This window comes from Panthera leo, chromosome D4, assembly GCF_018350215.1.
Source record: "Panthera leo isolate Ple1 chromosome D4, P.leo_Ple1_pat1.1, whole genome shotgun sequence".
NCBI lineage: Eukaryota > Metazoa > Chordata > Mammalia > Carnivora > Felidae > Panthera > Panthera leo.
The window spans coordinates 84,265,932-84,279,419 of NC_056691.1; the positions used below are offsets into that span (position 1 = coordinate 84,265,932).

The 13,488-nt window shown below is 41.7% G+C and overlaps 1 protein-coding gene across 1 annotated transcript in view; it reads right to left on the reverse strand.

Annotated features, from left to right (window-relative positions):
• Positions 1-13,464, reverse strand: part of MAPKAP1 (MAPK associated protein 1) — a 274,415-nt gene extending 260,951 nt beyond the window's left edge. Inside the window, exon 1 of the mRNA XM_042912768.1 lies at positions 13,440-13,464. The gene's annotated coding sequence lies outside the window, so the exon portion shown is untranslated. The remainder of the gene's footprint in view (positions 1-13,439) is intronic.
• Positions 13,465-13,488: the final 24 nt, after the last annotated feature.

The window sequence follows — 13,488 nt, forward strand, 5'->3', positions numbered from 1 at the left end:
GGTCTTCAAGGTGATTTTTGTTCGTCTGATTTTATGGCCTGAATATTCATTTTTAGTTTTCATTATCTAAGTATAGAAGATATGGTATAGGATCTGAATCTTTTTGAAATTAATTGCACTGTAAATCAAACATATTTCTGTAGAATGCACTTACTCATCATTAGCATGCGAGAGTTTCCAGTAAAATATCTTTAGTATTATTTTTATTATTAACATATTTACACTGTCACTCCAGCCCAGCACCCTTTGTGAATCTGTTTTTAAAATAAATATGACCTGATACCAGAGTGATTGGTGCAATAAAAATGCATGATGTGAAATTAATCAAATATGGTCGGGTTCAATTTATAAGGGACACATTAAGAAAAATTATTTCTTGTTCGGGTATGCCACTCTAGTGAATCAAACGGAGCTGCGTATATTTCAGCAAGATACATGTAAAATCCATTCATTCAACAAACATTTATTATGCATTTACTGTGTGCATCACAGGAGATAAAAATCAAGCTGAGCAGACAAGAAATTCACACATGAAACAACTGAAGACCACAAGCAACTGCATAATTGTGGAATATCCAAGGATTCCAGAAACAAAAGCTTAAGTAGCACTGGTGTAGGGCCCTGGTTAAGGGTGTGGGCTTCTGGATTTATTTCCGTTTTTTTCAGGAAGTGGTCATTAATTTTTGTGTGAAAAAATGAGAGCAGAGAGGCATAATTCATCGTGAAGATAGGTTTTATATTCTGTATATGTGAAGGAAATAAATTTCTAACGCAATAAAATAAAGAGAACAGAAAAAAGAAAAAAACACAGCTTGGTCTTCAGAATCAGACAGATATGGGTTCAAATCCCAGCTCTGCTGCTTATTAGGTAGGGGACCTTGGGCAAGTTCTTTCATTTTGTTGAGCTTTGTTTTTCTTATGTATAATATGGAGATGCTAAGCTCTTTCTCACAGAATTGTTGTGAGAATTAATGTCAATGTGAGAATTAAGAGAGTGTCCTCAGTAAGCATACACTGAATGCGTTGTCATAGTAGGGCTAGAGACAGTCAAAAAGCTCTCTTCAGAGCTGCTATTGTCAAAGTTGGTTGGCAAGGATGAATTGTTGGAGATCACATTCCAAGTGAAGGAGACAGTATGGACAAAGCCAAGAAGATATGGCTGGAAACCACGTATTCCACTCACTTCTAGAGTTGGGGTTGTGCTTTCTTCATATAGAACCAGCTGGGTAGAAACAAGCCAGGTATTTGCCAGAGAAGCAGATCAGAGGGCTTGAGAGTAACATCTCTATCTTTCAGGTGGCTTAAAGACAAAGAATTTCTAGACAGATAAGCAGGAAGCCTCCATGAAGAATCTGCAATCACCAAGCCTTACCAGAATGGAATGCAAGACCCAAACTGTGAGCATCTTGAAGGCTGGGACTTCCCCCGGCTTATTTGGCACTGTATCATACAGCCTAGCACAGGGCCTCTTCCAAGGGAAGCTATCAGTAACTACTCGGTGAATGAATGAATAAACCCCTATGCTGTGTAAAATGCAAACAATCATTTAACTGCTAGCTATGTAACCTCAATCCCTGGATTTTCATTTCCTCAACTGTAAAACAGGATAAAAGTACCTATCGACCTCACAATGCTGTTGTAAACATCAAATCCATTAATATTTGTTAGTAAGAACAGTGCCTGGCACATGGTTGGTTCTCTTATCAGTGTTTATTAAATAAAAAATAAAATCAGTGTTAAAGGTAGTTAAATGAGAAAATACTTGAAGAAAACAATTATTTGCGGAGGGAAGTAGAGAAGGAAGAACCTTCCAGACCATGAAATGACCCCACCCCAAGCAGGTTCATTAGTACCCAGCCCCACACCCAACAGGATCTGATGAACCTAGGATTTGTCTTCCTGAGCCCAGCATGCAGTGTGCCTGGGGAGCCCTAGACCTACTTGTCCTCCTGCTGCCACCTCCCTTTCCCAAACCCACTGGTACTGGATTACACCCTATTCCAAGGCTCTTACCTGGGCCCCACACTGCCAGCCCACACTACTCCAGGGTTCTGTGGCCATAACCTATCTTTGTACTCATGGCCAATAGCTGAAGCCTTATTTCCATTGAGACAGAACATCTCACTATCCTTTTCCAACCCTCCTTCTCCTTCCTTCTCAGAACAAAAATGCTGCTTCCTTTTGTGGATCATTGTTTTATCCAGAAATCCTACTGCTCGCACCTACCAGGGAAGACCTCTTGGCTGTCAACTCAAGATGGGTTAGACTAGGGCTCACCATGCCCATTGGGCATTATTGTTTAGATGGCTAGTGACCCTCCCTGGCCCTGGCCTCCAGATTAGTGCCCACTAAGCCCAAATTCTGCCAGCTCATTAATTCATTCATCTATTCATAAATTAATTCACATATTCATTTAGCTAATGGTAACTCAGTTCCTTCTCTATGCCCAGCATGTGGGGCTGGGGAGACTGAGATCATTCACATAGTGTCCCTGCACTCAGAGAGCTCATAGCCTAATCAGGGAAAGAGATAACTGACAACACGGGGTAATTAAGTGCAAAACAGAGAGAGAGAAATATACACAAGGTAGGAGAGTGAAGGAAGATATTTACTTTTATCTGGGAGAATCAGGGAAGCATTCCCATGAAAATGACATCTGAGACGGATTCTGAAGGAAGACCCGGAGAAATCAGAATCATGGCACAGAGGGATCAAAGTGAGGAGTAGGGCTGTACTATAAGGTGGATGAGAAGCCTGGAGTGGTGGGCAGAGGCCAGACAATAGAGGGAGTTGAACATGGGGTCAAGGAGCTTAAACTTTATATTTTTGGTAAAAGAGAGGAATTGTCATGCTCCCCCAATCCTATCCCTCTTCACTGAAGGGTTTTGTTGCCCTGGTTGTGGCAAGTGCCATCTAGAGGTGGTCTTCTGTCAGGCCCCTGTAGGAATTGCCTCACCTGTGAAAAACCACCTCTCTCAAGGTCATGCCCTTCCCTGGCAGGGAAGCTGGAATCCTATGACTGGTGAGTGCCGAACATAAAGGCCCGTGCCTCTTGCTTCAACTTGGGACAACTCTGCAGGGCCACTGATGTTCCCAGGGGGTCCTCGGAGACTGTCATTAGTGCTACACTGAAGCTCAGACTCCCCCTCTGCTCCCTCCTGCTTTCTTCCCCTCTTTCCCTTAGGAATCGTTATCAAGGGCAGCATCACCCTGGCCATGAACCCCAGCATCTCTACTTTCTCAGAGCTTTATTTGTTGGGGTTCACCTCTCTGTTTTTCGTACCGCAAGCTCCTACCCGTGGGGCATTGTAACATTTTTCAATCTCTTTCAGATGCCCTAAAAGTCTCCAACCCCACCTCACCCTCCAGCTCCTGCCCTTTCTCTCCTCTGTTTGACAGCTGAATTTCTCCAAAGAGTTGTCTATTAATCACCCACTTCCCCACATCTGCAGATCTCCTACCTTCCATTCCTCTGTTGACTCCATCAAGCTTCTACCACACCCCCCAACTCCACTAAGACAGTCTCACTAGGGCACCAATGCTCATATCATTAAATCCAGTGGACACCGCATAGACCTTAACTCAGTTGATCTATTGACCTCTCTCTCCTTAAAACACTCTTAGTTTCTGTGCTGCCATGCTTTCCTAGTCTCTCTTCCACCGCAAGTGTCCTATTTGGCTCCTTTGTTCTCCATCTGTCCCTAAATTATTGGTGCTCTGTCACAGACCCTCATTTGTCTCACTGTTCACAATCTCCCTGTGTGATCTCATTAACTGTCATGACTGCTAATACCATTGAGATGTTAATAATTCCTAAACCTCTCCTTCTGGTTCAGACCACTCTCCTGAGCTTTGGAATCACAAGCACCCACTGCACATCACCCCTGGTCATTCTGCAGTCTCCATAGGCTCCATTTGCACAACTGAACTCATCCCCCTTTCCTCAAATCTCCAGTTCCCCTCAGTGTCTCTGCCTCTGCTTTTCTCTAGTTCTTCCAGCCAGATTCCTGAGGATCTCCCTGATCAGATACCACCCAGCTTCAAACTCGGACTTAACCCTCTTCCCTAACTCCTGACGCAGATACGTATGTGATTCAAAATTAAACCATCTGCTGGTTGTAGTGGCCCAGTCAAGACTGGGGCTCTTGAATGACTCTCAAACACCATAGGAACCAGAAATTGGAAAGCCTTCAGAACCTTGGGAGCTGTCCAGCTCCCTGCCCACTGTCTCCCAAACCCCCACCCCATTCCAGGCCACACCCTTTCTTCTTTCCCCAAATGTTCTGTTTACAAGTGGCTTTCTCTACTTCTCCCTGTGCAGTTGACTAAACATGACCGACCCAGAGGTCTGGAGGTTACAAGTCCCCAGTTCAAGTTGCCAGCAAACAAGTCAGGGTCTTCCAGGTGCAAGTGGAAATCCCCAGAAGAGAAGTGGATTGGTTTAGCTCTAGGCAAGTGCTCATCCCTGGTCCAATAAGCTAAGGCTAGGAGGGTTGGGCCCTGGGGCAGGAAATGTGGGTTTGGAGACTCATTGGGGTAGGTGTGAAGTTCAAAAGAAAGTGGGATCTGATGCTGGGCAACTACCTAAAACATGATTTTTACTGCCATGAAAAATCACTGTTGTCCAAAATTCCCAAGGATTATAAAATTTCATCTTAGCAAATACCTAACCTCTCTGCTTGTATCTTATGGTTTTGTGAAGCATCATTTATTTGTTTCACCTCCTTTCCTCTTTCCACCTTATTGTACTAATGAGCAGTAACATAGTAGGAAGACCATGATAGGGAACATAATCCACAAGTTTGTTTCTAAAAAATAAAATCTTAAAGATGCACTTGACCAGTACTTTCCCCGGTAACACAAAGTTATTACCCATAATAATAAAAGAAAAGGCCTTATGAGTCCATTTTAATTGTTTCTGCATTAAAATCTGACCTAGAAATTCAAAATGGATGATAATCAAGAGTATCATTGAGTCGCTCCTGACAGAAGCAAGTTTATAACCTGTGTATAAGTTCTTAGGAAATAATATCACCAAGAAATCTTTGATGGCCCCCTTATGGGTAAAAAAAAAAAAATAATTTTGGAAAATTTATTTTCAGATCAGCATATTGGAGCATAATTCTTAAAGAAACTTTTACTTTAAATCAGTTTTATTGTAGGCCTAGAAAAGAAACAGGACTAGGAGATGAACCTAGTGCTGACAAGAAGCTAGAGAGAGAAAAAGAAATATACTGTGGGACCACTTGTTTTTAAGAAATGAAACTCTGGATTTATGTGCCAGTTGCAAAAAAAATCTCTCTAGGCACACTCTTCAGAAACTATTTGGATCTTCTCTGAAGTTTTTAGCACATTTCAAATACAAGCAAATTCCTTGTTTCAAGATAGTGATTTTTTGATACCCTATTTATTCATTTATTGGACAAAATATTTTCTAAGCATCAATTATATATGAAGTGTTGTTCAGGTGTTGAATGTCAAAAGATCTTTTCTTCAGGGAACAGAGTATTTAAGATACAATTCAAATGCATGGATACCTGTGTTCACAGCAGCATTATTCACAATTGCTAAAATGTGGAAGCAGCCCAAATGTCCATCGATGGATGAATGAATAAACAAAATATGATACACACATATGATGAAATATTACTCAGCCTCATAAAGGAAAAGGATTCTGATACATGCTAGAACATGGGGGAAACTTGATGACATGATGCTAAGTGAAATAAGCCAGACACAAAATGACAAATGCTGTACGATTCCACTTATATGAGGCATCCAGAGCTATCGAATTCACAGAGACAGAAAATAGCATGGTGATCTCCAGGGGCTGGGGGAAGGAGGAAATGGGGAGTTGGTATTTAATGGGGACAGGGTTTCAGTTTGGGAAGATGAAAAAAGTTCTGAAGAAGAATGGTGGTAATGGTTGCATATCAGTGTGAATGTGCTTAATGTCCCTGAGCTAGACACTTAAAAGTGGTTAAAATGAAAAGTTATGTATATTTTACCACAATTAAAAAAAAAAGGTAACATTTATAAGAACCTAAATGGTACTGGGGACTCAAAAATGAGGCACTCCCTTCCTTTCAGGACTTGTAAAAGACTCTCGAGGTGACACTAAACCAGGGAAGCAACATATATGGTGGAAAGGGTCAGAAGTCTCCAGTTGCAATTCCACTGTCACTTAATAATGTATGACCTTGGACAAGTGACATAACCACTCCAAAGGCAGTGAAGCCTGGGGGTTATTTACCAGGATGCTGAGCGAGACGACTTGTTTGAATTGTAGTTCATTAACCCGCCATGTGAACTTGGTCAAGTTATGTGACATTTTTAGGTCTCGGTTTCTCCAACTATGAATGGGACGTTAATGCCCAACTCACAGTGTTGTCATGAAGGTTTAACTCAATGAGGTATGGGAAACCGTTAGTACAGGGCTGCCACAAACTAAGTGCTCAGTAAGTGTAAGCAGCTGTTATTTTCTGAATCTGATCTATAAAGTAGGGTTCATATTACTTGTCTTAAAATTTTTGAGCTATTTTGAGCATCCATAGAGACATTGTATGTGAAAGAAGTTGAACAGCATTTTTGAAGATTGGTAAGATTTGGGCGTGCATTCCCGTTGAAGGGAATAGCAGCACCAAATGGCACGAGGCCAGAAAGTGTGAGGCAATAGGGGTGATTACAACATGGAATGTATGAAAAAGAATAGTGGGAAATAAGGCTGGAGAGATAGAACTAGGATAGTTTATGGAGGACCTTGAAGGCCTGGCCAAGAAGCACATTGCAAAGGTAGATCCCATGGAATATAAGTGAAAGAAAGAGGGCAACGATCATGCCATGATTAGATTTGTCACTGAGAATTAAATTTGGAAGATGTGTTGGGCTACCTTCAGGATGATGTCCATCTTTGCCTGTATGAGGTCCCGGGATCAATACAGGCATCTCGACCAAAAAAAAAGAAAAAAAAAAGATGCATATCTTACATTGGGCTGCTATAACAAAATACCACAGACTGAGTGGTTTAAACAACAGACATCTACTTCTCACAGTGCTGGGGCCTAGGAAGTCTGAGATCAGGGTGCCCCAATGGTCAGGCTCTGGTGAGGGCCTTCTTCCCTTGCAGATGACTGACAATATCCTATATCCTATATCCTCACTATATCCTGACAAGGCAGAGAGAGGAAGTTCTGGTATCTCTTCCTCCTTTCATAAGAGCACTAATCCCATCATGGGGTCTCTGTCTTCAAGATCTCATCTGAACCTACTGAGTCCCCTAAAGTTATACCTCCTAATGCTATCACAATGAAGGTTATGGCTTCAAGATCTGAATTTGGGGGTGTGTGTAAATATTCAGCCCATAATAGCTCCCAGTGACCCTTATCTCCTGATATGCATGTTCTGTATAATCCTCTCCCCTGGAGTGTGGGTTGGACCTAATAACTTTTTTCTAAGAGAGAACACAGCCAAAGTGCTAGAATGTCACTGAGGAGATTATGTTACAAAAAGACTGACCTCCATCTTGCTTGCTCTCTCTTGCTCTCTGGCTTTCTCACCCTTTTCAGAGCTGGCTGCTATGTTGTGAGCTGTGTTCCAGAGAGGCCCATGGGTCAAGGAACAGATATCTCTGGCCAATAGCCATTGGGCACCTGAGGCCTGGCGACAGCCAGATGAGTGAGCTGAGAAGTGGGCCCTCCCCGTGATGAGCCTTGAGGTGACTGCAGCCCCAGCTGTCACCTTCACTGCAGTCTCCTGAGAGACCTTAAGCCAGTGGCACCCAGTTAAGCTACTCCAAATTCCTAACACACAGAAACTCTAAGATAATAAATGTTTGTTGTTTTAAGCCAACAAGTTTTGGGGTAATTTATTACACAGCAAAAGATAATTAATACAGAGCCCAATAAGACTGCCTTCACTTAGATGCCAGCCAAAGTTCAAGGTTCCCCAGTCTACCTGCACTTCTAATCAACTGGCTACAAACTTGGGTATTCCCATGACCCTTTAAGGTTCAATAATTTACTAAATGACACAGAACTCTGAAAAGCACTACACTTATGATTACAGTTTCATTATAAAGGCTATAAATCAGAACCAGTCAAATGAAGAGACACATAGGTCACGGTCTAAGAGGGACCTGAACACAGAGCTTCCGTGCTCTCTCCCCGGGTTGTCAGAGCACATCATTTTTCTGGTATATCAGTGTGTTCCCCAACCAGGAAGATCCACTGAGCTTTGGTGTCCCGAGTTTTTATTAGGGCTTTATTACAAAGGCATGATTGGTTGGTTCATTGCCCACATGAATGAACTCAATCTTCAACTCCCTTGTCATCCTGGGAGAATGAAGTGGCTCAGAGCCCCAACCCTCTGATTACGTGGTTGGTCTTTCTGGTGATCAGTCCCTATCCTGAGTCTTTTTGTTAGCATAAACTCAGGTATGATCCAAGGGGCTCATGAAAAAAAGAGACACTCCTCTCACTTAAGAAATTGCAAAGGTTTAGGGCGCCTGGGTGGCTCAGTTGCTTGAACATCCCACTTCGGCTCAGGTCATGATCTCATGGCTGGTGAGTTCGAGCCCTACGTTGGGCTCTGTGCTGACAGCTCAGAGCCTGGAGCCTGCTTCTGATTCTGTGTGTGTCTCTCTCTCTGCTCCTCCCCTGCTTGCACTCTGTCTCTCTCTCTCTCTCAAAAATAAACATTAAAAAAAAAATTTTTTTTTAATTGCAAAGGTTTTAGAAGTCACCTCCTAGGAATCCAGGACAAAGATAAGGCTATAATAATAATAATAATAATAATAATAATAATAATTATTATTATTATTATTATATAACATCTCTCTACCTGTAGGAACTTCTACTATATACCAGGCACTTTGCTAGGTTATTCTTCCATCCATCATTTCTTTATGTAATTATAGTGCTAGATCAGCTTTGCTGCAAGAAGCAAAAAACCCAGACCAATAGGAACTTAAAAATAGGAATTAAATTTTCTCACATAACTAGGAATCTGGGAGTAAGCAATTACTGGTTTTGTTCAGATAGTCAACAATGCCTGGAGGCACCTAGGCTTTTCCTGTCTTTCTGCCCCACTTGCCATGTTTATTTTTGTTTTTAATAAATGCTTTATTTTGGAATATTTACAGAGAATTGAGTAGTACAGAGTTTTCTAATACCTCCCACCCTGTTTCCCTATTATTAACATCTTATGTTAATATGGAACATTTGTTACAATTAATGGACCAATAGTGATACATTATTATTAACTTATGTCTATAGCTTATTCAGATTTCCTTAGTTGTTACCTAATGCCCTTCTTCTGTTCCAGAATCCAATCCAGGAGACCACTTTACATTTAGTTGTCATAGCTCCTCAGACTCCTCTTGGTTATGAGGGTTTATCAGATATTCTTTGTTTTTGGTGACCTTGACAGTTTGGAGTACTGGTCAGTTATTTTATAGAATATCCCTAGGCTGAAATTTGTTTAGGGCTTTTCTCACGATTAGACTGGGATTATGGGTTCGGAGGAGGGAGAAGACAGAGACAAACCACTAAACTCTGTTGATCTTTTAAAAATTTTTTTTTTTTTAACGTTTATTTCTTTTTGAGACAGAGAGAGACAGAGCATGAACAGGGGAGGAGCAGAGAGAGAGGGAGACACAGAATCTGAAACAGGCTCCAGGCTCTGAGCTGTCAGCACAGAGCCCGACGCGGGGCTCGAACTCATGGACCGTGAGATCGTGACCTGAGCCGAAGTCGGACGCTTAACCGACTGAGCCACCCAGGCGCCCCAAAACTCTGTTGATCTTTATCCTCATGTTGTCACCTCATTGTGACAAGATGGCTGCCACCACTGCTCCAGAACGAGAACCACATTCAAAAGTGGAAAGAGGCAAGGAAGGAGAGAAGAGCCATGTCCGTCCCTTATTTTTTATCAGGAAAGTCATCCCATCATCCTTGTGCCTTGACAGACACAGAAGGCAGGGGACAGGATGTTCATAGTTGATTTAGACCATAACTGAGACTGAACACATTGCTATTGGAAAAAATCACAGTTCTATCAGCATGGAAAAATGTGGGTGAGCAACAGACAGTGTCAGGTCCAAGTGCCTACCGTGTATGAGACTGTATTATACTAGGTGCTATGAGAGATGGAAGGACAAAGAAATGGTGCTTTCTGCTAAACTTTGCAGAAATTATGTATTTCAGTAGATATTCTCTTTTAAGGACCTCATGGCAGAATGGTGCACTATTATCCCACTGACTCTTTGGTTGCTCAAATACATCCACAGAAGGTGATGATTTGTCACATGTCACATTTGCTAGTAACTGTAAAGACCACTTCTGAAGAGTCGTTTCTAGGGGCGCCTGGGTGGCCCAGTCAGTTGGGCATCTGACCTCAGCTCGGGTCACAATCTCATAGTTCGTGGTTTCAAGCCCCACTTCAGGATCTGTGCTGACAGTGCAGAGCCTGCTTGGGATTCTCTCTACCCGCCCCCCCCCCCATCCCTCCCCCACTTGTACCCTTTCTCCCTCAAAATAAAAGAAAAAAGAGTCATTTCTAGAGAGATGGAGCAATGATGTGTTGGAAAGTAAATATCTAGTCAGTTTCTCCAAAGCAACAATTTGGAAAAGTTTAATCTTTCTTAGATGTCCAAGTTTTGTTTTGTTTTAAGTCAAATCAATCATGTTATAGTCACACCTCAAAATTCTTTGCCCAAACATATTTATGAACCAGATGAGAAAACTAACAGGTGAATTGAGAGCAAACAACACAGGACTATTGAGTATGGTAATAAATTACATACGTCAGGCAATATGTTCTGAGAGGTTAGAGCGGATGAAGATCAGTGAAGGCAGGCATGGCAGGAAAGGCAGGGAAAAAGGCAGGGTCCTAGATGGCCAGGAAGAATGGCCTGCCTGAGCTTTGGTCTTCATTTCCCTTCTCCATTGCCAAGATATCCAGATTCTTCTAACAGAGTTGTTCATTCTCTTTTTATTAGGTACTGATTATTATTTTCATTGATTTACAGTTCACCTGTCAAGGCCTTGTGATTTTTACTTAGTAATCTTAATTAAATGACTTTTTTTTTTCCCCACAGTGTTTCATAGGGTGGGCTTTGCAGCCACACAGATCAAGATTTGAATTCAAGGTCCACCACTTACTGGCTTTGTGGTATTGTGTAAGTTCCTTACCCTCTCTCATTCTGTTTCCTTATTTAATAATAACCTTACCTGGATAAGGCTGTTGTGAGCCTGAAATAAGATGAAATAAGGGGAACACAGAGCATAGTGTCCCGCCCTGAGAGAGTGCTCAATAATGGCATCTGCTGTGATGATCACTATATTGATGACAGAGGCAATGGTGATGTTAATATAAACCTATGGGGAAGGATGGATATGTGAGAGCCCCTACTTGGTTTTCACCATTTTGTCACTGTTAACTTTACATGAATGTACACTCACCAAAAGTAAATTACATTTCCCTTGACTTTTTAATAATCACTGCCTTAGAAAGAGCAAAGATGGATTCAGGTACTTAGGGAGGTTCTCTATTCTATTATCTGTGAAGGCACCAAACCACGTGACTCAGATTGCTGAGCGGAGACAAGGCAACATCCTACACGAGAAACTGGCAAAGGCACAAAAGATCTTGGAACATGTGCAATTAATTGACACCGTTTATTGGGGCTTGGAAATTAATCTAAAAGAATTTACAATTTAAATCAATGGTGATTGTCAATGAACCTATGAGGGAATCCTTGCTAGGACCCTGTAGCTTTTACTGCAACCCATACTGACAGTAACAAAAAGAGAAAGAAGTCTCCCAAGCAGAAGGTCAATCTAATCCAAGCACTTAATGCAGAATTATGATATCAAATTTCCACATCACTGAATGACCATGGGTTTAGAGGTGTGTGCCATAAAATAGCTTCGGGGGCTAGACATTTAACAAGTTGTTTTATTCCTAATTGCTGGCATTTGCTTAACTGTTTTCTTAATTCTAATTTATGTTTTTATGTTCCAGTTTGTTTACATAGCCCATAGTTCCCAATTGCCTTTATTTGCTTAAGTGTTTCTTTAATTTTATTTACATTTTTATATATGTTGCTTTGCTTACATAACTCACTGTTTGGAGTGGGCTAGAAATAACCATAAATCCCCATTGCTAATTAGCTTCATCCTCATGACTGATTAGTCAAGATTATGAGCCTAGAAGAAGGGCAGGAAGGTGGCCTGATAGTGAGTCACAGGATCAATGAATTTTAGAACTGGAAGGAATTTAGAAGTTAAGGCATCTTTCAGACAGAATTCTGTGGTTTTACATCTTCAGCATTGGAAAATTAACGAAAGATTGGCTGCTTGCTCTTGTTCCTTTATGCAAAAAATGCATAAGGATTTGGTGACAGCTTTGAAAAACAAGTGAAGAATAAAGAGAAAGCCCAATCAATGATGTCTATGAGTAACCCATAATGGGGGCTTGAAAGAAGAATCAGAAACTTGACATATGAATGGGCTATAGAAGAGCAGAGAATATTAATGAACATGAGGGGGCTTCTTTGGAAGTAAGTAAGCAGAGTGGATTATTTGGAACTCCCTCTCCAGCAGCTGTGCAGTTTGTAAAGATTTTAGCTTGCCTAACTATAAGGTTAGCTATTAGCTTTGCAGTGGGGAGTATTTAAAAGTACACACAACATATGAAGGAAAGAACCTGGAACCGAGTAGCCTGCTTCATTCCAAGAATCCATCTGGCATGTAAAGAACTGCTTGTCCTACATTAAACCCTGCAGAGTAAGAGCCATTTTTCATATCTCATACCCCTATTTTTGGTTTCAGATAAGACAGCTTACTGAGTTTGGGGAATGAACAAGACTTTTCAGAAACACCTAACCAAAGAACCCATTTACGATGAGCTCCGCGAAACTCAAATGGAGAAAACATGTTGAAGCCTTTTGGGAAATCAGGTTACAAGAAAGCTCAAGCGTCCACAAGCGGCTGAAATCTAGATCCCTAAATAATGTGCGGTTTTAGCTATTTGTAGACAGAGAACAATGGAAGCAAAGGCGTTATGGATATGCAAATCTGTGGCTGGGAACCCCACCATTAAAGGACTCATGGTGATGGGGTAAGTTGATGAGTGAAATCTAGTCTATCCTTAAGTAAACATATCTTTGTAATAAAGAGCTCGTTTTTGCAGCTTTGGTCCATCTGGAGGCAGCTGAAAGCAAACTCTGCCAAAGGAATAATCCCTGGATTACCAAGAATTGCAGAGTATGTGAAGTGTTGTAAGGCTTGAATTGGTCCTGGATGTCAGGCCCTTTCCCTCCTCCCCGAGACAGTTCCCTCTGACATAGTTTCATTTGCTCCCCTTTCAAGAGAGTGTATGGCATTCGGATCCGCTCAAAGCAGACATCAAGCATGCGGGACAACAGGCCACCACCTTACCTGGTCACCTCTTGAGGAACAGCCCAAGGCCGGAGCGCGGGCCCAACTC